The following is a 24,945-nucleotide window of genomic DNA, read 5'->3' on the forward strand; positions in this document are numbered from 1 at the left end:
TGAAGTCCAGCAGCTCCCAGGGAAGGTGCTGCGTTCTACCCGCCCAGTGCCTTCGGATCAGGCTCCCACTGACCAGCGTCAAATGTGAAACCCCACCCAGGAAACAAAGAGCTTCCTATTGCTTCTCTCCTCTCTGCAGCCTTCTGGCTACTACCAGGAAAACCAGCATCACTTCACCCTTTTGCCCTAAGAATGATTTACATCTTCCCCTTTTACTATACTCAGCCTTGGAGCTACCACAGAATATGAGGAAAAGGAAAAAAAAAGTCTCTGCTAGGTTATCTCCCCTAGTCTCTCCTGTAGGGCTTTTCTGAAATATTTCTAGTAGCAGCCCAGAGTGCTGCTGTTGATTTTAATCATGCAGAAGTAATACAAATTCACATGACTACTGTCAGTTTTCCAGCCACACATGTTTTGCAAAAACATCAATTAAAACAATCTGATCTTCCAACTTTTACCTAGGAAAGCTTTTAAAAAATTACAAAGGTAGCAGTACTTTGTGAAAACACTTTGATTTACACATTGGTGCACAGTTATTTTCAGAAAAGCTTTTCATTAAAAAATAAAAATCATGACAGCACTGAAGATTGCTGGTACTTTACTTCCTCCAAAGATGCCAACATGGAAAAAAATAATCTGAGTCAAGTAAAAGCAAACAATAAAAAGTCACAAGAAAATACCTGACTTGCCATGAATAAAGTGTTACTAAGGTGTGAGAGTGAGTTTAAGTGATTCTGGAAGTCAATAATGGAAACCAGTGTTATTCAAGGTATGCTACACACTAGAAATTCTAACTTGAATGCTCAAATTATAGGGAGCCTCCAAGGCCTTCCTTCTGTATCTTTCCAGTGGCCCATTTTTACCAGTCCCACCCTACCACGACATCCCAATAGCAAAACTCAGTGAAAATGCAAGTAGAACAAGACAATTAATCTAAAACTCAAGTCAAGTATTGTGCAGGAAAATTTGAAAACAAGCCCCTGCAAGTGTGACAGTGTAACAATAACTAACAGACTAAATAAAATTCCCCCCAAATCATTAATACGTGTTTGTTAATGATCATGTACATTAGCTGCAGGGGAAGTGCCTTTGTAATATAACACGATTAAGACACAACTAGAAAAAAGTGAAATAATCAAAAATTACTTTTGTTAGTATCAAATTAGGCCAAGTACACATCACATACATAGAGGTAAGATCTACTCCAGGAAGCAGGCTTTTTAGCACCAGCACACTTAAGATCTAAATTGCCATGGACTGTGGAATGGAAAAATGCAGAACCGCATAAAAGGCGGGCAGGCAAACCCTGCTTACAAAATAGCAGTGAGTCAGCTCCTGAGGACTGCTCTACGACTGCTGTGAAAACAAGATGCACATTCCTTATGAGCACTCTGATTGTACAGAACCAAAACAAGTCCATCCCCTAAATATGCTGTTAATGGGGTAGATGACATTGCAGAAAAGGTGTCAAGAAACATCAGTAACGCTGTTTAACCCATGCAAACTTCAGAAACATTTTCAGCCAGTGCTGATCCACAAAGCCTTTTATTCATACACACATCTACTCACATTTGGGTCATTTAATAAGCAAGAAACATTCATATCTGTGGCCTCAGATCAGTAACAGCTTATCTTGGGGACACCTCTAACTCTAAAAGGTCCTTGAGATATTCATTTAGAGAATCACTTCCTAAAATGCCATGACCCTTTAGCTTGTCTAGTTCCATCACCTGTAATCAGACTATCTAGAAAACCAAGAATAAACACCAAGGCCTTTTGTGACAAGCTGTGAAACTATTAATATTAACAAGCCATTTAATACCATAAGGAACAAAACATAACTACTGCGCTCATTTATTTAGAGAACACAATTACATTTTTCCTCATTCAAAAATCCAAGATAAAAGGTGAGCTTTCATAATCTGTCTCCTCTCAGCAAGTGCCCTTGGCTACAAGCAGCTCTCCCATTGACCACATTATAGCTCATTTTTTTGTTGCTGTTTAGGGATACCTGGGGGCTTTCTGGTCTCCTGCTCTTTTTACTGTTTTCAGATGCTATTGGTGAATGGGGCTTTTCCTGGTATATTGATTACTTATGAGGAAAAAAATAGATTCAAAGAATTAACATGGCACACATGCAGAGAAAAAAATCCAGTAAGTCAGCTCTATCAATATTACTTTGTTGACAACTATTAAAACAAGGTGCTGACCACTGAATATCATGCCAGCACACACTGAATAGAAGCACCCTGTCCAACTCCTCTGAAAAAACAGAAACCTGGAAACCAGCTCATTTCAGGGAAAGGATTAAAGGTTGTTTTTTCAGGTGTCCTTGCACACCAAATCCCTCTGCCAGACACTGCAGTTTATCATTGCTAAACACTTACACTGCCAAAGTACCTAGAGACCTCAAGTAGGTCAGGACCTCAGCATGTAAAGTACAAAATTGATGCATAATACTTGACAGCCCTTGCCTCATCATATTTTTCAATTTTAAGTGTTTGTATTCCCAGTAGCACAGCTATTTAAACAACCCACACAAGGAAAAGAAACTCAATAGCACTGCAAAAAACCCACCCAAGTTCCACCACCAATGTACGAAAGTGCTATCCAACACACAAGGAAAACAGAAGTAGCTCTGGCCCTCATTAGGACATGACACATAAAGACCTAGGTGAAAGTTAAATCAAAGCAGGTTTGGGGCTTTTTAGGTTGGCATACCTCCAACTATTCTAACAAAGACAGAAGAGGCTGTTGAAATAAGCTTTGTTTAAATGTTTATGGATGAGAGCTCCAATTCTCATTTTCCCATCTCCTACAACCTAGACTTACCCTCTCAGTGAAGGAAATACTTTTTCACTTGCTGCCTTCAGACTGAACACTGGTTGAGACAGAGCAGGGGGGCAAAAGCAAATGAAAAGAAAATTTAAATGAACTGCAGGGAGTGGAACTAGTGTGCTAAACCTCACGTTTGCATCCCCTGAATTAGTCCCATTAAAGGTGAAAAAAAATAAATCTGAAATGAAGCTTAACAAAATGATAGAGTTCTTGGCAACCTGATTATTTTAACAAGTTGACAGCCAGTAATTTCAGATTGTCTCAGTTTAAATACACATACCAGGACAGCACAATCCAGACGTGTGGACCAAAATTTGCTGTGCTTTATGTTCCATGTTCTCCCTTCTGATACCTCCCAGCTCCGTCACCACCCACATCTGCCTTCACAAATACTCACCCAGATCCTGCAGAAGTTACCTGCAGCTCTCCATCTCATTCCCCAAGCTGGAAGGAAAATCTAGTACTGCTGTGAACTTGACTGCAAGTTACCACAAATCAGTGACTGCCCAAGGACTAGAGAGCACAGAGACTTAGAAAAAAACAGCCATCAGCCCTCAGCCAAAAGGTGGTGACTTGAGAGGTGGCTGTCTGGTTCTATCACAGCTTCTTGCGCCTCAAGAAAAACCCCATGCAGCATCCTTATTTCCAATCCTTCCCATCTCACTCGTGGCACAGGAATGTCTGCTGCTCCCAGCCTCCAGCAGCACTACCAGCATCTCAGCCTGGTGTCATGGCAGGCAGCAAGTCACCAAAACACACGACCTGCCAAAAAGGCAAAGCATGTGGGACTGCCAGATCCAGTTGCAAACAGGACAGCTGGACACCAGAGTGCAGCTCTGGTACAAGCAACAATCTGGTGGGGTTTTGGGGGGAAATAGTGGAGTGGCATTTGAGCTCTGCCTCTAAAGCCTTAAACTATGATGCTTCTGCCATAGTAAAGATTGGAAAAAACAAACCAAACCCAAACCTGGGCAGTGCTCCCCTTAACTAACACGGAACTTAAAACAGCACATGGCAGGGCCAGGGGGAAGAGGCTGTATGGTGTTTTCCTTTCTCAAAAATGTCTTTTCATGGAATTGTTTTTCCCCCAATGTTTCAAATATCAGTAATGTTAACAATTACTATATTCCTTAAATAATTACTTGAACTCCCCAAGAAAATTGTTTTGCAGTCTGCCTGGAAAAAAGTAGTAGATTCAATTTATAAGCAGGAAAAAAATCACTTTTTTTGCCCAGCTCCTGCAGAATGTAAGAGTTAATAGAATGGAAAAGAGACTGATGCTTTATTGATCAAAACAATTCTAATTATGCATAGAAGACTTTTCTATGTTTCCAGTAATACACTGAGCAAAACCCACTTCATGAAATGCAATCAGATAAGCAGAAAGTTTGGGAGCTCATTGCTCAGCAACAAAGACCAGATTTTATATATCCAATCACCAAAGGCATTGGAATGTTATAATTGCAAGCATATTCTAACACTTGAAATAATAAATAGAACTAGAAAAATGTATTATTTATGTAAATTTTAAATTTTTCCAAAAGAGACCCATAAAAAGCTGTGGACAGAGTAACACAATATAACAGCTAAACCACAGAAGCACTAAAATAATTGAGCAACAAAGAGCTGTTTGTTCATTTTTTCCTTGCAAATCTCTCTCTCTTCCCCCATCTTTACTATCTGAGATGCAAGGCAATAATGTCACCAACATCTAATGGTATGTCCTCTTTACCATCATGTGCAAATACAGCACCACGAGTCTTGTTGGGCCCATCTAGACAAGGAAAACCTGGTGTTGAAAAGGTCAGCTTTTCCCCAGTCCAGTCTCTTCTGTGATTTCTCAATTGCTGGGAGTGTTTCATCTCTCCTGAAACCAAATCAGGTATGGACAAGGACAGGCAGACCTCACTCTTTGATGCTGCACCTCACTACACTGATTTAGTGCTCCAGTGTTCACTCAACCTCTGAGAGAACAAGAACTGTGATGGTGCTGCCTTCTTAAAAACAGCATCACCAACCAAAGACAACAGATGATGCTTAGGGGAGCAACATATTGAGAATCACTTCCCATCCATCCAAAATGCACCTCCTGAGGTTCCAGTTGAGAACTGAGAGCAGGTAGGTATTTCAAAACAACATCATAATATGTCAAAACATACAGCTAAGAATACTGCAGCCCACTGAATTTGATACACATCCAGTACAAAACAGGTCTGTGAACACAAAACCATGCAACAAGACATTACTCCAGGGAAGGCTGAAAGAGAGCAGTGCTGCATTTTGACCCTGCTCAGATTTTTCCCTGCTATAGCAAGCTGGCCACAAGCCCTGCCAGGCCATCCCCTTCCTCCCCCGTGCTGTGTCGGTGCCACCGCCCGCAGCCAGGCTGGGTCAGGCTCCAGAAGGACAAGCTGGAAGCAGCTCAGCTCACTGACCCATCACTGTGAGGACTGCCCTTTGCTATCAGTAATGGACAAGTCTCCTGTCTAGGCAAAGAAATACAAGAGCAAAAACAGTGAAAAAAACACCAAAGTGGGGCTATTCTCCAGATATTTTCCAGTTATTTTTCAGTTTCTGTCTCTAATGATAACATTAAAAATTCTGCTGGAAGGACAAGAAGAAAGAAAAGATAAACCAACATGAAAATTGTAACACACTGGAGCAAGATACACAGAAGTTTTTTTCATTGCAAAGAATTACTCAAAATTACATCTATATCTCTACTAAGGAAAACACTGCTTCTGCCTTGAGGTCGCCTTGGCAATAACACTAATGCAAGCAAAAACCAGTTCACCATTTTGGAGGGAATTCCAATCAATTTAATTTATTTGTAAGTTTATAAGCTTCTAATTACTGCTTCTGGTATTGAAACACACGCACAGGAAACAGCCCTTGCTCTCCAATCCCCTCTCCATACCTGCTCCTGGCAGTGGGGCAGCAGGACCAGCAGTCATTCTGGTTTCCACTCGAAGGTCAGCATTGCAGCTTATTATGTGCGTATAGTAAACAAATAGCTTATACAGACAAGTTGTTCTTAAAACAAATCAAAAGCACATCAAGTGAAATGTGAGCTAAAATAAGCCAGCAATGTTTCAGAATATCACTATTTCCCCTGGCACTTCAGGATGCTGCAGTTGCAGAAATTCCTCTAAAACAATTCAAGACTTAAAGCTTATGCTGCCACAAAAAGGTTTCCAGACAGAAATGTTTTATAAATACACACACACTCCATCACAGTAACCAGACCAGAACACTTGCACAGCAAAGCCCCTAGCCACACTTTAACATTTTGTTCATTGAACTGTATCAGCCAATATTTTTTTTTCTTGCTTCCCAACTATGCCAGTAAAAATCTTACCGCAAAAGTCCTTCTAGTGATTGCAAAATTTTTCTGCCTGCATAAACAGTTCCTTTCACAGAACATGGTATAAGCAGTACTAGCAAAAAAAAATTCCTCCCATACCAGTAGAGGAACCTGAGAAGGAAGCAGTGAGACCAGGTAACCAAAGTGAGCAAGCAGGAAGGGTGAAAGCCAAGAAGAGCATTGCATCAGTCTAGCTTATGTGTACAGAAAAAGGCAGGAAGCAGTAACTGCCCTCACACCTCATTTGTGCCAGCAGAAACTAAACTGCAAAGTCACAACACTACTACAAGAAGTAACAGCACAAAAACACTGCACGCAGGTCAGACTGACCAACTTGACTGTGCCAGACCTGGCATTTTGTTTTCTATTTGGATTGTTTTGTCATGTTTCATGTAATGTATAATCTTGAGAAAGAAACATCGCCTAGAAACCCAAGCATAAGCCATTCCATTTATGTCAAGTGGATACTAATCCTATTTTCCTGAAGAGTTCAAGTGTCAGTTGTGTTAACTGTTTCACTGCTGATAAGATACTTAGCACAGTTTCTTTACTAAAACCTATCTCAGAACTCCAAGCCTCTTATGAGCAAATCCATCCACATATTCCTCATCCAGGAGTAAACAACATCTCCACTTTTCCTAATGAGCATCCTTATAATACAGACCCATCCTGACTATGTGAAAAATACTCAATACTAAGAATAGAGAAGTGTGGGTTAGAAAACAACAAAAAAAAATTTAAGACCAAGTCACTAGTCTTTTAAAGGCATGCCTGTCTGTGTTTCCACTCAAACACAAATCTTCTCTGTATTCCCTCTGCTTTTTTTTTTCCAAACCCCAGATCTGCTGCAGGTTATCCAGCCTGCCACATCACATCAACACAGAAACCAGTAAGGCCTGGCTGCAGAATTTAGGTCAGCTCGTCTGTGGAGTACATAAGGTCTTCCACACAGCCATGAATTTCCTAGTAATGCTTCAATAATCCCTCTTCATCCTGCTATGCAGCTATTTCACTAGGAACTGCTAGCTTTCCTCTAACTCCCCAACAAAGACTCTCCACAGGAGGGATGTTTGCAAGCAAATGAGCCACTATCTCTTCCTTGGGAAGCAGGAAGCTGGTTGTTCAATCAAATAAATGCTGATTCTTATTTCCCAAGACAAAAAAAAAAAAACAAAAAAAAAAAAAAACAACCAAACCAAAAAAAAGAGTGTAGTATTCACAATGGATGCTAGAAAAAGAGTCTCTATCTTTTCACCACAGCTCTCTATCTTTAACCATCAGCTCTCTATCTTTTAACCACACCAGGAAAGATATAAACAGAGCTGAAAACTACCTCTAGAACATTAGGAATAATTGTCTTAACAGATTTTAAACTACTCTCACTGCTTCTATCTGTGTCAATAAATAAAAAAATAAAAACGTGACTAATAAATTCAGACAGTCTAAGCTACAGAGGCTGGTATTTCTGCAGAGAAAGCATCACTTGAGGTGAAAAAATATTGTGCCTCTTCATAGAATGCTCCCTCTAACAGTGAATTGCATGCCACTGCCATCCCAAGCATTGTACAAGCCCACATAAGTACTAGCCCTGTTCATAAAGGATCTCTAATGGTACACAAAAATATGCAAAGTCTTTTCAAAACATGGTCCTCAGAGCAGGAGTTCCACATAAACTGGAAGGAGGTACAGTTATGTAAGACAAAAACCCCAAATCGAATACAATAAATCAAAATCTTGAACTTCTCTGTCTTCACACTAGATGAACCTAACTAAATCTTCTCAAGTATGACATTCTGAAAGATGTGAAAGCAAGAATAAATACCAGTTTCCAGGAATGGTTACGGACAGCTCAGCAAATTAAAACATAACAAGAAAAGAGAGTTTGTTGTGTCTTAAAAGCCATCAGTCTGCTACCTCTGTGCTCTACGGTTCCCACATAACATACCACTCATCTAAAGCTAGCACTGAAGTCTCCCTACTAGAACAAAGAATAAAGCTGAGGGAAAAACCTTCCCTCAAGACAACAAACTGCTCTTCAACATTCAAACATTTGTTAAGAGTACTCCTAGCTCATTCTTCACAACTTACATGAAGCCTGAAAATGGTATTTGCAAACACGTACTGAGCAGTACTGCACGTTAGATGTGCAAATCAAATACCCCCGAAAATGCGTTGCATTTATGTTCGCCTCAGCTCTGTTACAGAACTCAGACACGTAACACCCACCCCTGCCAGGCCCACGGAGGTGGCTGCCCTTACTGGGCCTCCACTGAACCACACCATGTTAACAAGACCTTCCAAAGAATGTAACTTTTTATAACTAATGATCATCCATAACTTAACTCTGCACCAAAGAACCCTTCCCATTCCTGGCTCAGTACCTGATCAGGCTGTGCTCCTCCGCCCTCCTCCTCTGGCTTCAGCAGGGCTGAGTGCTGGCTCCTGAAGGCTCCAGCAGCAGGAATACCAAGCCACACTCTGATGATCACTTTCTCATTTTGACAAGCGCCACAGACTCCTCCTATATAAAAACAAACTCCTGTGAATCAGGCTGGCCAAATAAAGTGGTCATGGTAGTGAGGGTCAGAGGAATGCCACTCTGCAACACAGAAGACAAAGGTTACTCATCCTTTTGCTGACTGTGCTTCATCTCTAGGGAAGACTGTTTTGTTTTAATAACTTTGGAACTACTCTAAATGAGTGGTCCTATTCTTGAAGAGCATAGATCCCAAATGAGCACTTTGTCATTTCCCACATATTTTCTTAAACATATTGGCTCATCCTAACTTAACCAAGAGCACTGTTATTTCTACATCATCACCTCCCTACAGCACCACAAAAGCCAGACCAGATCCCAATGATGTGGTAGCTGCACAGTGCACATGTTTTACACAAACACTTTGGTGACACTTCAACTACTGCATTACAGCCCTATGCCAGGCAAGCAGACCACTTTGAGTCAAATGAGCTGCTTGCAAAAATCTCAGGAAAACACCTCTATCCTCTGGGATTAATAAAATAGAGAAAAAGTGGGATTGTCCCCCTCCTTCTTCAGCCCAAAACTTCCACCAGCTAAGACCCAGCACAGCTGCCTTCACTTCCAGAGACCCAGAGGTTCCAGGGCTGTGCAGAGCACATAGATGGAAAGACTCAGCAAAAAGAACATACTCCAGCAGGTAATTCATGAATATTTATTTTACTTTGCTGCTTATTAAGTATGCCCTGTTATAAATCAAGTATTTTACAGTAATTGCCTCCAATCAACAAACACAGGGAAAGCTGCTATATAAACCAGTGTTGCTGCATATGCAAAAGGAGTCCCTTAGCAACAGGCAGGATTCTACAGGACTCTCAGTGCACAGCCAGCTGCCCGCCACTGCTTGCTGCCCTGCTGTGTGCCCAGGGCATTCCTAGCACTGCCAACCACAGCACCCTGTGCCAGGATGCCAATACCAGTGCAGCAGGTGCTCACTGCAAGGGTGGCAAGCCCCAGGTACAGGGGCAGCCCTCCAGAGCAGAGGATGCTCCACAGGCAGGGACAAGCAGCTGCATCCCCTGCTTCAGCCCCCAGCCCACTGCCCCCAGCCCAGCAGTGCCTGCAGCAGAGCTGTTCTGCTGTAAGGGTCTGCACCCAGCAACGAGAACAGTGCACTCACCCACTTGAGCTGCTCCCAAACCACTGCAGAAAAAAATGCAAACACATCCTCCCCCCAAATCTCCCTTTAATTTTCTTCTGAGGCTTTTTCAGGGGTGGCACCCACTGGCACTCAGAAGCACACAGGAACAAGCCCTGTGTCAGGCTTTCCACTGAGATAATTTTAAAGGTCAGCAGGAACCTGCTGTTCCAGGTTTCTTCTTAGCAGTAGAGACCCAGGATAAGGAGATGGGGAAAACACTGTCAAATCCTCAAATAAAATACGCCTCATAGACTTTTCTTCTTGAAAGAGCTTCGAGTAGTCAACTGGTCTCAGGAGAAGCAAATCTTTTTATGCAGAACTGGAGTTTTCAGAGACTCCAGGTTTTTAAATAAATGGAGGAAAAAAACCTGTGACTAGATACATTCCAAGGGTCTAGAGCAAGCAGGCTTCAGAAAAGACCTTTGGATCATACTTGAGGTCTAACAGAAAATGCTCACAGCCACGGCGCCGTTCACCTTGGCTGTTTCTGTAACCCTTGTTTTTCAGGAGGTCAGGGAGCCATGTAAGAAGGGCCTGAACAGAGCTCACCATGCCCTCCAATCCCTCCTCAGCAGCACTCCCAAAGGCAACCAACCACTTCTGAAAACAGCAGGCAAAGGCAGCTCCCACCTTCAAAGCAGGACTGTGTTTTTTGAGAGTGTATCAGCATTTAAGGGGCCAGGAGAGGCTGAACAGCACCACCACCACACTTGGCAAGGCATGGGAAGAACAGGACAGCTTGTCTTCAAGAGCTGAATCACAATCTGAAATACTGCTGAGGTCCATCACCACCACCCTCCCCTTCACAGAACAGGCTGAGCACATGGACTGGATCATACCTGAGGACATGTAAAGGATGACAAATGACAAAACACTTACAAATTTTTGGTTTAAAACAAACAAAAGGAAACAAAAAAACCCCAAAAACCAATCTAAAAGGAGAAAAAGCAGAACTTACGTAAATCATAGCAGTGCTTAAGTAGATGTTTGGGCAATGCCAAGACCAGCAGATTCTTCCCTGCAGTTCTTACCAACAAAAGTCCTCATGGATTTTGTTCCAAATCCCATTTGTCAAATTCTCACTTTATGCTACTTCCTTCACCTCCCTCTCCCACTTTTCAAGTGACAACATCAATTTATTAAAACAAAGCAACATCTTTCTTACAGAAACATCTGCTTTGATACAAGAACACACACCCACTGGTATGGTCAGTATGTGGGACTGTGGCTACAAAGGAGATTAAATAAGGAGCACAGGCACCACTTCTCTTTTCACCTCGTCCCCTCTGGCACTCATTCACTTCAATACTTTTCTTTCAGGGCCCTACAGCATAGGGAAAGACACCACATTTACATTGGTGTTGGCATCAGCCAGTGCCAATTTCATCTGAATCACAGCCAAGCACTTGGCACTTCAGGCATAACACATGCAACCTCCAAATGCCATGTCCTATATACAGTGGCTGCCTCCATTTGTACAGTCACTTGATCAAACATCTTTTCCATTAAGGAAAACAATACTTCTGATGCTTTTAACAGGGAAATAATCATTGTTAACAGGCTGAAAAAAAGCCCTGAACAATTAACTTAGAACAAATCATTATGAATTCTGTAAAGAAATGAAAAGGAGGGAAGTCACAGTATTTTGGGGAAGAAGTAGATATTTTGGAATAAAAAACCCAAAACCCCAGCTAATTAAATAAGTAAGCAGTTCCAGTCATTAGAGGTTTAATTTCAGCACAGCTGAATAATTCTCAGTTCTACATATATCTCAAAGTACCCAGACAACAGCAGACATTTGACAATCTCTTCAGTTAAAATGCAATCTTCCTCCCTTGCTGCTGCCTAAGAAAAACAGCAAACCAGCACATAGGAAAAGTGCCATCAAGAGGGAAGAAAAATCCCCAGCAGAGATACCTCCTGTAGAAATACTGCCAAAAGTAGCATGTAACCTAACCAGATAAATACCAGATTTTGTTGCTATCTCTGAGTAAGTTTTGCAATTAGCTGAAGCTCATTAGTGGCCACCCTGCTACTTAACATTCCTGCTCTCTCCATGGTATGTGCCTGGGAAAGGCATCTAGCCCACAGCAGAGGGTGGGCTGGAAAGCAGGACTTCCCCTTTCAACAGCAGTGCAAGCTCAAATTTGCTCCAGCTGGTCTTGAAACCACACTCCCCTTGGAAAGCACCTTAGGCACTGCTCCTGCTACATGGGAGCCTACAGGATCCCACTGCCACTCCCTGCAGAGCTCATTGTCCATTCTAGGCCCTGCTTTTCACATGACACCCAACACCCAGCTTAATTTGGGAGCTCCTTGTAATTCCTCCCTTCTCTTGGTGGCCACCCCCTCTTCCCCCATCCATGAGCCAGGGGCTGTGTGCAAACTCCTCCCCACTTCCTCTCTTCTGCTGCAGACAGCAGGAATAGAGCAAAGACATCAACAAATCAAACCTTGCTGGTGAAGCAGGCAAACCCCCTCACTGCTGCAGCTCACTCACTGTTTGACACAGGCAGCAGAGAGGGGGCTGCTGCTGCTGCTGCAAGCTCTGGTATCACACTCTTCAGCAGAGAGCAAACCAGAGCTAAGATTTTACAAGTTCAAACAGCAAAGGGGTAAATAATCAGACACTGAAGAAGTCTTATCATGAAATCAGCAGCTCTGAGAGTGTGGAGGGCCACCATCCTCTCTTCCTGCACAGAAGGAATAGCAGAGCAGGGGCACTCTGCTCCTCACACTGACCAGCTGCATACTGCCTGTTTCCAGGCTGCCCCGGGCCACTGTGCACATGGACACACTGCAGTCTTGAAATACAAATGAGGCACGTGCAAACCATTAGGCAAAACCAGGCTTGTACTAATTCAACGCGTGAGCTTCAGGCACCCATTACATTTCATGCAATGAATTTTTTTCCAATACTTTGCTTCAAGCTAGCTCCAAACAGGGAAAACTTGGCCATTCCACTGTGAGCACAAAAGCCTTGTTTCTGGAATGAGGCACCCTCAAACAAACAGAATTCATACACTTTCCACTTGCAGAACAGCATATATAACCTCACGCTTTATAATTTTGTGTTACATTTACTCACACTTCTCTCCACAGTTTTGTTTTCTCATTTTCTTTGCCTCAATATTACTATTTTCTTTTGTATTTTTGCATGTTTCTCATGTTTTTATTTTCAGGCTTTACTATCTTTTTTCTCCTGTAACTCAGGCCTCAGTGGTTTCTTTCTTTAAAATCTGTTTGGGTTAAACTGATCAATGCTAATAAAAACACTCTTAAATTCACCTTTCAATCTAAGTACATACTAAATTAACTTTCACTAAAAACAAACATAGCATAAATACAAGTTTTAAACACCAGAAAAATATTCTTGTCCAAACCTGTGCATCTTTCACTTTTCTGAATGATCATTAGCACAATTTTGTTTCTCTCAGTCCACTCCTTTTTTTTTCCTACCTACTTTTCATTGGGACACCAACACTGGTTAAACTCACAATTTCTGCAGCACCAACAAGCCTTTATGTCTCTGCATTCCTCCACTTCCTTGTTTCCAGAGCCAATACATTTGTTGTCAGAAGGATAGAAAAGGAGAGTAGCAAAACCATCAAACCAGTTTTTCCTTCCTCTCTACTATCAAGGCCAACAAGGCAAAACTGTGAAGAAATTTAGTATGGCTTATAAACCATCAAATATCGCTTAAAAAAACTCGCGTGAAAAATTTCATTTCCCTTTTGTCAGTTCCTCTGCTAAACTAGGTAAGTTAGGCTTTGTTTCTTCATTTAATTAGTCAGAAAGTAAGTACATAAAAGTTTCTGTATGGCAGCCACTGAGAGGAGCCCTGTACATGGACTTCTCAGTTTGTATTTTGAAGCACAGTCAGATTAACTGTGCACTCTGGTGCTCCGTGCATCCTTGATGAAGGCAATTGCTAATGCATGTGGAAAGCCTGTGTAACCACAGTGGTGCCTGGAAACAAAGCAAGCCAGGGCACTACCTCTAACACTGCTCCCTCAAGTTTAAATGCAGAGACTATCAGGCCAAAGCAATTCCTATCCTCCCTTTCCATGATCTGTACACAAACCACCATTTACAAATATGCAATATGGACCTTTTTTTTCCCCCTTATTCATTGATATTTGCATTGATTTAGTGGACAAATTTATACAGAACAATCCAAACTACATCAGCTTAACAACATGTTCCTCTGTGCAGGACTGCAAAGGCAACAAAATGTCTATTACATAACACTTCTGTATAAAATATTAATTCTCACAGAGGAAGCTCTTGAACCGAAAGGTTATTTTCAATGATTAACAAATCAGTGTTGTATAAGCTTGGTTATTTAATCAGTGTATTTGAGACAGACAACAAACCATACCTTTTACTGACAGAACACGAAAAAAATCAACTTTTTATGTGCACACATCAAAATATATCCATCCCTAGCACACACAGATTCAGCAAGCCTGCACTGGGGTAATTGCAGGCATCCGCATTTTTTATACAAGTTCTCACAGCAGCTGAAAGCACGTAAGCTTCCTTTCCTTCCTATCCTGCAACAGATGAAAAACAGGTAAATATTCAGACATCATATTCATATACACATCCTGTGCACTGGTTCTGGCCTTAAAGCTATAATCTCAGGTTGGGAAATCACTGCAGCAAGAGTAAAGTGCTCCAAAATTTTTTCCATACAACAAAATCCCAGCTTTTAACAGGCATGTTGGTATCTGTGCAATTGGCCAGACTTGAAAACATTATAGGTGTGGCAGCCCTGGCTTCTGTAGGACCCAAGGGCAATCAGGAATACCTTTTATAAAGAAACTATCTCAATGCTGACTTGCAAAGAACGAAGTTCAAGAGAGGAAAAAAAGACAAACCTGTATCTTGGCTGTGACTTCGTAGCCATTAGGTTATATGAGGACAGGCAGGAGCCTGTCTCACTGCTTCATCAGGACAATAAAGAACCTTCATGTAAGGGGTTTTTCCTTTCTCTGTGTATCTTTACACAATGAATGCAGGGAGAGGGCTCATCCTGAGCATCACTGTATCCAGCAGATGGTCTCATCATATTTACCAGCTCCATGTGAGTGTCACAGGTAAGACATCTAAAAGAGCAACAGACACTTTAGTCTGCCTTATCCGTGGTCTAACCATGCAGGGGAAATCATCAGGAGATACGACTCAGAAAAATCCTGATCAAATGAATAGAGAGCTGTGAGTTTGAGAACTGTGCATTTTTTTTCCAAAATTTATAAGCACAGCAAACAGTTTGAAGAGATATCTGATAGGAAAAGGTAACAACAGCCTTTAATTATGTGTAGTGGCCATTCCTCAGGTCTGAGAAATCTTCCACTGCAACTTTCTGGTCTTCAAAGCAGACCATCATAAGATAGAACACCTGAGATGCCTAACTTTTGACAAGAAGACCATATACAGAGGTTTTTTTTTTTTTTAAACACTAACAGAGTAAGGCAAATCACAAGAATCAGACTATTTCTTCTTTTACTGATCACACAATACAAAAAGCAAGACTATGATGAATAAACACAAATGCTATCCTCACTCACTGCTGGATGCCACACGCCTTCAGCCTTGTTATTTCTTTCTACTTCTTAATCAGAGTTACCTTTAACAAAAAAGGGCCTCCAAAAAGAAAAAATATCTGAGCAACAACCATCCTTCCTCCTCCCTAAGGGTGGCTGTATTTTACTCCATGATTGTTTCTAAACTCTTGAATGTTGCAATTACTTCAGTCTCAGAACAAATCACTTCTGAGGAAAGAGCTCAAGTGGAAAGAAGGAAAATTAGTTCTGAGGCTACATGAACAATATGGTTTTGTACCCTGATTTACACTTGAAGAGGGAGAAGAAGAAAACTAAGGTATTTCTTTTAAAACAGTTATAACAAATGAGTCCTTGGTACAGCCATACTCACTTCCCATACTACAGCCTGCCTCCAAGTGTTGGGCAAAAGTGGGGTTTTGCTGGCTTGATTTCTAGAAAACAAGCTTTCTCCTTCCAAGGATATCTCCTTCAATATTCTGGCAGCTGCTACAATAATGTCTTTTAACTTCTCTTCCTATCCATTTCCTGAAGGGGCACAAGAACCTGTTCTCGCTACCGCTGAAGAGAATAGAGAAATAAATGAAAAGAGTTTCAATTTTTTTAATTAAATAAATTTGTGGTAAGAGAAAGATTGAAGCAGTGTCAGTTAAAATTAATGATGTGGAAATTAGTATTACTGACGGCATTAGGTGCCAACTTGACTTGTGACGCACTTTTCTTTTTCACATGCCAAAACCAAGATGATTCTCAAGAAGTTAAACACTAGAAATCCTGGCTTTGTTCTTTCCTAAATTTGTTTGTAATCTCTGAGGGGAGAAACTGTTTGGCAAGCAATTGGTACCTATTCTTTGTTATATGGTTAAAAGAAAATTGTACTCAATTTGCTCAAACCAAAAGATCTTGAGCCAAACCCATCCCCAACGCAAGCAAGTCAAAAAATGTAGCTCAAAGTGTTCTCAAGGTTAGGAGCACAGGACAGCCTTGAAACACTAATTACAACTGCTTTCACAAAACATAATGCTGGTAACTGCTAGAGAACTGCATTTCACAAACACCTTTCTTCATATCTCAGTCTTTTGTGAACCCACAGCAGCTCATCATCACAGCCAAGAATAAAAGCAGGTAGATCCAAGATCAAGCAGCACTAGCGTGACCCCAGAGAGCCTCATGCATGCATGTGGACTCATGAAACTATACATAGGTGGAAAATTAGTCATGGACACAAGTCTTTGCATGGTGAAGTCCACAGACTTTTCATTGCTTGTTAAAAAAACATGCTTAAAATGTCAGTTATGCAAAAGCACAGGCAACTCTTTACCTAAATGTAAAGTTTCTGGGGAAAAATATTTCCATTTTTCTTAACACAGCAATAGCTTTTTCTTTTCAGGTTGGTTAGGATATAATCTCCCCAGCACAAAGAGACAATAAACAAATAGAACAGAAAGAAAGGAAAAAAAAACCACAAAAGGAGAACTGTGCAGCCCTATTTCAATGCTAGCAAGAAATTGAAGAATTTAAGTAGCAGAAACTGAAATAACAGGTTTTGTTCTTTCCACTTAATGTTACTGTGCTATTATATGTAACATCTAAGTATAAAAATTGTTAATTGTGTTTTATATTTAGGAATCTACAGCAACTTCGTGAATTGGAAGATAAAAAACTGCTTTTTTGAAAGGAAATGAAAACCTTCAGAGTTCATTATTATTTTGTGAAATACTTACACTGGAACTCCCTTCTTTTTTTCTTTTTTTTTTAATCCAGTTGAGAAACTTGTTTACTGAGTTCCCTTATGTTCCCCCGCTTGTGACTCAGGGTACTTCTCAGCAAAGCAGCCTTCAGCAGCCCCACAGAGATGAAGTGCTTTAAGCCTCAGGACACTAACTCAGCTATCACAGTGCCCCTGTACCTGTAGCCAAGCTCCCCTCTGGCTCTGAGGGGTGCAGGAGAAGGCAAAGGGAGAGGCTGGGCTGAGGTGCTGAGTCAGCACTCTGCCAACCCTCGAGAACGCAGCACAAGCAGGACCTGACACAGCCACTGGTGCCATCAGAGAACACAGAGAAGGTAAGAAACTCAGCTTGCCTACAGGGCCTGATTCAAAACCCACTTACTGCCACTGGCTTTAACACACTCTGAATGGGACCTCAATACACAGAAGAAATGGGAAGACCTAGAGAATTTAAAAGAACCAATTTCAACGCAGGAAACTTCCCTTATAAAATTGCACCAAGCCACAACACGCATAGCTGCAAGTGCTTTTGACCACAGGGATGGACGTACCCTTTCCTCCACTAGCCTTTATTCTCTTATCCTTTTGTCACTGGCAGGACTTATTGCAAGTCCAGCACAAACAGCATTAGCTTTTTTCCTCCCTATCCAGGCATGTAGTCAAGAAAAGAGTCCATAAACAGGAGGCAGAGCTGTGATATCTCTGTACCGCCACTTATGTATTGCCACACAAAAGACGAAGGCAACAGGCACAAAGGGCTAAGAAAGAACTGGAATACAAGAGCTACATTTCAGGTGTACAGCTATGTATTAGTACAATGTTCACTAGTTAATCTTTCCAGGGCAAGCACCCAAGTGCTTTCACTCTCTCTGCATTGTTATTATAGAGGTTGGCTCCTATTAATAATTACCTTCCTCTGACAGCAGCACAAAGTCTTTCTTCATTGCTGGTACTGCTGGTTAGAATTCCTTTTCCAGATCTCAACACACTGGACAGATTACCATCCCCTCAAGGATGTCAAGACTGGTAGATATATCTGCTGTGCATACCTGGATCTTACAAAACAAATGACAGCTTAATGCTGCTTCCTTCCCTGCATAACCTCACACAGCTGTTGTAAAGTTTTAATAATTTGTGTTGAAGTCATCACAATTACAAAGAACAGAATCTATTTAATATCCCCTGCTATTATGTGCAAGAAAATGGAGCAAACAGACAAGCGTTTCTGACACTAAGCAAGGTACAGGCAAAGCACCAAGTGAGTTTACTATAAAGGCAATGCCTGCCTAGAGACACAGGATAAAATTGTGCAAAAAAAATATAGCCACAGAAGCATATTCCTAGGTCAGGACCTCATAAATCAGTTTCAACTAACAATAAAAGGTTTATAGGGCATTTGTAAGGCACAAAGAATGAATAGGATCCTGGCCCCAAGTAAAGCTTGGTGAATTAATTTAAAGATGGCAATCAATAGCAAATAACACAACACTAACCTTACCCTAAGTTTGAAGAAAGATGATTTCCTTTGTTTCCAGGAAGAGGTGAGGGGAAAAAACAAAACAAAACACCACCACAAAAAACAAGAAACAAGACAGAAATAAAAGAAAAAAAACAACACAGAGAAAGGGACTTAGCTACCCCATCTGGCATGAGAGTGCTTTTTTGATAGCTCAGAGCTGTGGGTTTAAAATCTCAGCCCTGTTCATGCAAATTTCTCCCATCCTAAAAGCCCTCTCTCCCAAACAAGCAGGCATTGTCACTCCCCACCTTCAGTTTTACAGGCAGAAAACACTATCCTTTCCTATCACGGTGACAGACATAATGCTGAAAAAAACACCAGATACTTCCCTGTAGTTTTAGAGGATTGTTTTAAAGCTGTAACTGGCAAAGCTTCCGAGCAGCAGGTACCCCGAAGTGCTCTCTGCATCAGCAGCTAAGTCAAGTAAAACATCACTTTCAGCACCACCATTACAGGAAGTACTGCTAAGACTTATCCACCAAACAACACCACCACCACTACCGTCCTCCATTTTCAAGTCTGAGTAACCTATCTCATGGCTCTTACACACTGGGAACATGCAGAGGAGAAAGTGCAACGGGCTGCAAGCGTGCTGGAAACGCAGAGCCTGAATCCCCCCAGTGACCGCAGACCAGCTCCTCTAAAGGATGCTGGGCAAGTCACAAGCCTTCTGCGCCTGAATTCGTATTTGTTTGAGAGCAGGAGCAGCACTTGTGACGGGGAGGGAAATGCAGGTTTGCAATACAGGAGCTGCTGTGCCAAGCTCAGGGATCCTAAAGGAGCAGGAGTCGGTATTGCCACGTACTGGGGAGCAGGGGGAAGGGAGGAGACGCGCCTCGAAAAAACAGAGATGGTTATCTGACAAGGGCTGGTTCTGCCCTGAAGATGTGCTTTACTGACTGGCTTGGGCCCCTTTAATCTGCGTGCGCTGCAACACGACGCACAGCTGACCCCATACAAAACCCGCATAGCTGGCGTCCCCCAGAGGGGCCGGATCCAACCCCACTGGCCTCGAAAGGGGTTCGCAGTTCCAGCCGCATTCCCCAGCACCACGCCGCACTCCCAGTCCCGCTCTCGCCGCCGGCCCCCCGCTCATGCGGGCACGTCCTGCGTGGATGCGCATCCCGCGGGAGAGCAGCGCGACGAGCGCAGCCGCCCCCGGGGTCCCGCCGAGGCACACCGGGCTGGCAGCAGCACCGGCGAACCGGCCCAGGCCGGTCTGCGCGCAGAAAAAGATAAAGAGGAGCGCGAGGGAAGGCGCGGGGAGGGAGCGGCGGGGGTGCCGGTGAGGATGCCGCCCCCTCCCCGCGGCCCTTCCGCCGCCTGCCTGACCGCCTCCCGCCGGCCCCGCGCACGCCTCACCTCAGGGACGGCTCTGCGGGCTGCGGACCCCGAGAGCCGCCCGGCCGAGCCGAGCCGAACCGTGCGTGCGGCGGGGGCGCAGAGCTTCTCGGCGGCGGTCAGTCCCGCGGAGCTGCCATGCGGGCGGGCAGAGGCGAGGCGGGCGGGCTCGGCTCCTAGCAGCGCCCTGCAGCGCGCACCCGCATGGCTCGGCGTGCGGACAGCACCGGCTGCCGGCGGCGGCGGGGCCGGCGGGGCGGCGGCCAATGGCTCCTGCGGCGCCGCGCATGTGAGGGCCGGGCCGGGCCGGGCCGGCCCCGCCCGCTCGCCCCCCGCGCAGCCGCCGCGCTCAGGTGCCGCGGGCCGGGGCCGGGGGCGGGACCGCCGGGGCTGAGCGGGGGCGCTGGAAGCGTCCGCGGGGCGCGGCGGGAGCGAAGCGCCGGGCGGCAAAGCCCGAGGGGTGTTCGCGGTGCGCAGGTAAATGGAACGTAGTGCGTGAGCCAAATAAAGCAGCGACAAGTTCACATTGCGTGGCTTCATTATTAAAATCTTATCATGGGGAAGGAGGGAAGTTACTTCATTTGTCTATTTTGAGCCGTTGAGGGAACCAAAAAGTCGAAGGCAGCTTTAGCTTGGGCGGGGGCGGCACCGCTGGGATCGCAGGGACGGATTCCTCCACGGCGGCTCTGGAGGCTGAGCACAGGACACTGAGGAAGAAGCCGAACTTACCCCGATCCTCACCCCGAAATCCGCTAGAACATTTTTTTCCTCCTTTAACTGAAAAGCCACCGATATCCTTAAATATTTCTTAAACACTGAACTGACACGTGACCAGGCATGCGGGTCTTTTTAACTAGATGTAATCTATTACCTTTGAAAGTATATTGGTCTTGATGAAGAATGAAATTTAAAATAAAACAAAAACGAGCTTATCTTTTCCATATTTTATTTTCTCCGCATGTTTTCAAGAACTGGAGGAGATGGGAAGTGATTTTTGGTGCTTGTTCAGAATAGCTTTATGGCCCCTTAAAGATTGAGAATTTCCCCGTTACGTTTTTAGATGCATTTTTAATCAGACCTTCTGGTCTAAATGACTGTATGACGTATCTAAGGTTACAAATGAAAGCACTTCTTAGCAACAATTCACTCTGAGACCAGGAAAAATCAGGCCAGCTTGTCCTGCTCTCAGCTGTTCAGCACTATTTTCATACCAGAGTTTTCTTCTGGTGGGGAATTTTAGCAGAACTCAGATTTCGTCTAATGAGCTAATGAGTCAATTATTTCAACCTTTGATTTTTAATACCTTCATTTGGCCTTTTAGCTATTTTCTTCCCTGAGATCATCACCACTTGTGTTATTTTTGGCCAATATTTTAGACCTCACTGTTTTCTCAACAAGGTGATTTTATTATCTATTTACTTATTTCTGCTCTGACCCAGTGGCCAAGGCACATAGGGTATGTAATACTGGGGCTCCACAGTGAGGGAGGGTTAATAGAGATAAAAGCAGTCCAATCTGGTAAACATCAAGGCAAGTGAAAACAGATAATAACAAGAGCTGCTGGCTGGGAAATCCTGACTCGAAGGCAGCTGGCAGAGAAATCCAAGCGGAAGAAAAAAGGATTTTTTCAGATGCCAGAGCTGGTCAGAGCTGGCTGAATCCACATTCACTTAGCAATCAAGATACTTTGCCAAGCTGAGGCACACCAGCAAAACAAACAAATGGCTCTGGGGACCTGTGAGAGGAGACACCTGGAACTGGGCAGATCCGGATCCAATTAAGATTCCCTTTCCGACAGGGCAAACACAAGTGTGAAGGACTCGCCTCCTACAGAACATATGCTGGGTTGTTTGGTTTTTGTTTTGGTTTGGATTTTTTTTTTCACTTGTTTTGGTATGTATTTAAAGGTAACGCAAATGGGTTTTAATTTAAACCTCTCTACACCATCTCTTTCAAGCTTTTCTAGTAGAGACCTCTCCCACTGTTTCAGGTTTGGTCTTCCCCAAGCTCAAGTTTGAGTACTTTTGGGCAGCTCTTTCTGCCTTGCTGTTTCTAGCTCTGACCACCTAGGACATGCTGAGGTGGAATAGAAAAGAGAGGAGGGAAATTATAAATTTAAAAGAGCTCAGTTTGGGGCAAATAAAAATCCTAGCCATTCTGTTATCCTGCTATAGTCTACGTGCAAAAGTACAAGGCAGCCAACTCCAAGTTACTCCATATGATAAAGAAGATGCAAGAAAACAGAGGCTGTGGGGGGAAAATGGCTCTTTTCCACTTGCACAGTTTTGACATTGGCCCTTTACAATTAAATAAACTAATATTGTTATTTTGATTTGTGGCTCAGAGAACTGAGATAACAAGCAATAGCAATGCAGCCATATGCCTCACAGGATAAACCAATCCTGTTTGGATTTACAACTGCATTTTACTTTCAATTTTTCAAATTCCCTAACTTTGAGTAACCAAATATGTCATATTTTTCAACCTTATTGTTACCCTCATTCTTATTTCATTAAAAATTTTTAGAAAATTTCAGCCCTCCAACAGAGTTACAGTTTTGGCCAGGTTGAAAGCTGACTATTTATTCTGAGATGATTTCCAGTACTTTCCTTCTTTCACTCAAACAGCCCTACTGTGCATCTCATATATACCTGTATGACATTGTCCAGCAGGTGTCCAAGTTCAGTCCAAGGGAGCCAACTGCAAAAGAAACACCAGCAGAAGGTGAACATGAGGAAGAGATGGTGTCAAAAATAGAGTGCACCAGTGGCTCCTCAGAAAACAGTGAGAAAATTCCATACTGGGAAATATTTCAGTCCTGGTTTTGAGTGGGCTGACAAATTTTTCTTCCAAGCAACTTTAGGATGAAAGGGAATTTTGATGTTGTGGATTAGACAAGATAACCTTTAAAGATGCCTTCCAACCCAAAGTATTCTATGATTCTATGATAAAGAAGTAGATGAGGTAGCAGTTACTCAGGAAGAAGTGTAGATGGCTACATAGAAGAGGCACAGGCAGGGAATTGGCTTTCCCCTCTCCAGAAACACCAATTTGGCTCCATGGAATGGGCAAAGCATGAAGGGGAAGACTCCAGTTTAAATAAGGAGGAGGATGCATATGAGTCACTTCTCTTGGCTACTGGCCACCTGTTTTCAAGAAAGAGTGTTTCTAAGTGCTGAACAGCTCAGCCTGTGGTGTTCGACCAGGACACATGGGCAGGACGATGGGGCTGGGACTGCACTCAGACTTGTCAGCCCCCATCTGCCACTGCCACCCCCCAGGGCCATTAGTGCCACCCCTGTGCCACACACCCACCATAGTGAAGCAAGGATGACTTCCCAGGCAAAACTGGGCGATGTGCTGGCAGCTGGTTTGTTGTCCTGCAAGCAGATGTTGGCAAGGGCCTGCTCTGCATATGCCCACAGCTGGCTGTGGAAAGCCTGTTGCATGGAGAGCCAGCTGTGAGGTGTGGGGCTCTGCTCTTCCAGAGAGGAGAGGGAAGGAGAAGCCCCAGGCTGTGATCCTGTGCTGCCAGACTGCTGCAGCTCAGTCTGCCCATCACCAGGACAAACTGCCAAAGCTTTCAGGAAGTCTAATCAAATTATCAGACAATCTTCCTTTTGATACACTTTTACTGACAATCCCAAAGATATTGAAGAAAAGAAAAAAAAGCATGTTTTTCCAATATAAAAAGCATTGCAAAACCGTGTCCCTACTAGGTTCATTTGTAATTCCATAGATTTCTTTTTTAAATTCCTGCTAACCAACTTTCTTTGCCATTATATGACTCCATTATAAACAATTATCCAGACCTGTGTTACCACTTTTTCTGAAGATACTTTGCTATTATGCTTTTCTTCAATCACCTGGCACAGCAGCCTCTGTATTAAAAAACACAATGACTCTTAAAGGGCTTGCAAGCCAGCCTAGCTTCTGAACTTCCTGGATGGAAAAAAATCACTGCTTACCTTGTCTTTGTGCTGAAAAAAGGAATGAATTACTGTTTTAGATAAACAGCAGTTTCTACTTACATCTAGAACTCCACAATGTGCTCACCAGTTCTTTTGTTTCATTTGTGATGTCAGCCACCCAATGTGCAGTTCCCATTTCTAAAAATTTGGGGAATGGCCTCATTCTTAGCAAGTACCTTTGTATTTTGAAACAAGAGCAGCAGCCATGATGGTGTGCATTGCAATTAGCCTGTGTTATCTCACTGCAGCTCAGCAAAGTTTTTCAAGTGATGGCAGGAACACATGCTGGCTGCTTCTGATTACACAGAAGACCTAGTTTTCATGAGTTCTCAAATTTCATCCAGTGGATAGACAAACAGATGGCCAATCTGTTTCATTCTGTACTTATCAATAAAGGACTATAAAGTCACAAAACACAGAGCATCATATGAGATGGGAGGCATGGCAGGAAGGCCATAAACTGAGCTGCAGGCAAACCTTGCCAGGGCAGAACTTACTTTAGCAGAAGCAAGAATGTGGTTGTGCATTGCTTGGCCAGCCCAAGATAGAGCCTGTGTCAGTCAAATGTACTGGCTGGTAACATGGGTGTGGATACTCAGTGCCCAGGCAGGAATCACTGCTGAGATGTTGAGTACCTTCAGATCTTCAGAGCTAGCGGGCTGGGAGGAGGGGTTCGTCTGTGCCAGTCTACTTAATCTACTTAGCTCTTCTTATTTTCTTGATTTTGCACTTTACTGCTTCTATGATCTCTGCCTCTTCTGCTCAACACCATTTTCACAATTACTAAATGCTAAACATGGAGACTGAAGAGGAAATAAAAATTTAAAAGCTGTCATAATAAGAATTAGCAGGGTAAGACCAAAAGAAGCTTTCAGGCGTCATACTTTGTCTAGCCCTGCTCTCTGGAACAGTTCCCTGCTTTCCCAGGGACATTTCAGT

General features: G+C 43.1%; 1 protein-coding gene across 2 annotated transcripts in view; it reads right to left on the reverse strand.

Annotated features, from left to right (window-relative positions):
* The window catches only part of LRRC8D (leucine rich repeat containing 8 VRAC subunit D), a 51,347-nt gene extending 31,074 nt beyond the window's left edge, over positions 1–20,273 (reverse strand). Inside the window, exons 1-2 of one of the 2 annotated variants that reach the window (XM_036387888.2) lie at positions 20,057–20,273; positions 8,584–8,723 (exon numbers count right to left, since the gene is read on the reverse strand). The gene's annotated coding sequence lies outside the window, so the exon portion shown is untranslated. The remainder of the gene's footprint in view (positions 1–8,583; positions 8,724–20,056) is intronic. The other variant, XM_036387889.2, reaches the window with a different exon arrangement.
* Positions 20,274–24,945: the final 4,672 nt, after the last annotated feature.

This window comes from Molothrus ater, chromosome 9, assembly GCF_012460135.2.
Source record: "Molothrus ater isolate BHLD 08-10-18 breed brown headed cowbird chromosome 9, BPBGC_Mater_1.1, whole genome shotgun sequence".
In the NCBI taxonomy this organism is placed as follows: domain Eukaryota; kingdom Metazoa; phylum Chordata; class Aves; order Passeriformes; family Icteridae; genus Molothrus; species Molothrus ater.